Source organism: Physeter macrocephalus, chromosome 18 (genome assembly GCF_002837175.3).
Source record: "Physeter macrocephalus isolate SW-GA chromosome 18, ASM283717v5, whole genome shotgun sequence".
Classification (NCBI taxonomy): Eukaryota; Metazoa; Chordata; class Mammalia; order Artiodactyla; family Physeteridae; genus Physeter; species Physeter macrocephalus.
The window spans coordinates 69,723,045-69,723,894 of NC_041231.1; positions in this window are offsets into that span (position 1 = coordinate 69,723,045).

An 850-nucleotide genomic window follows, 5' to 3' on the forward strand; every position below is an offset into this window, starting at 1 on the left:
AAGAGGAAATCGACAGTAACACAATACTAGTGGGGGACTTTAACACCTCACTTACACCAAAGGACAGATCATCCAAAATGAAAATAAATAAGGAAACAGAACCTTTAAATGACACAATAGACCAGATAGATTTAATTGATGTTTATAGGACATTCCATCCAAAAACAGCAGATTACACTTTCTTTTCAAGTGCGCACAGAACATTCTCGAGGATAGATCACACCTTGGGGCACGAATCAAGCCTTGGTAAATATGAGAAAATTGAAATCATATCAAGCATCTTTTCTGAGCACAACGCTATGAGATGAGCAATCAATTACAGGGGAAAAAAACCTAAAAAACACAAACACACGGAGGCTAAACGATATGTTACTAAATAACCAAGAGATCAATGAAGAAATCAAAGAGGAAATCAAAAAAATACCTAGAGACAAATGGCAATGAGAGCACGACGATCCAAAACCTATGGGATGCAAAAGCAGTTCTAAGAGGGAAGTTTGTAGCAATTCAAGCCTACCTCAAGAAACAGGAAAAATCTCAAATAAACAATCTAACCTTACACCTAAAGGAACTAGAGAAAGAAGAACAACAAAACCCAAAGTTAGCAGAAGGAAAGAAATCATAAAGATCAGAGCAGAAATAAATGAAATAGAAACAAAGAAAACAATAGCAAAGATCAATAAAACTAAAAGCTGGTTCTTTGAGACGAGAAACAAAATTGATAAACCTTTAGCCAAACTCATTAAGAAAAAGAGGGCGAGGAATCAAATCAATAAAATTAGAAATGAAAAAGGAGAAGTTACAATGGACACTGCAGAAATACAAAGCATCCTAAGAGACTACTACAAGC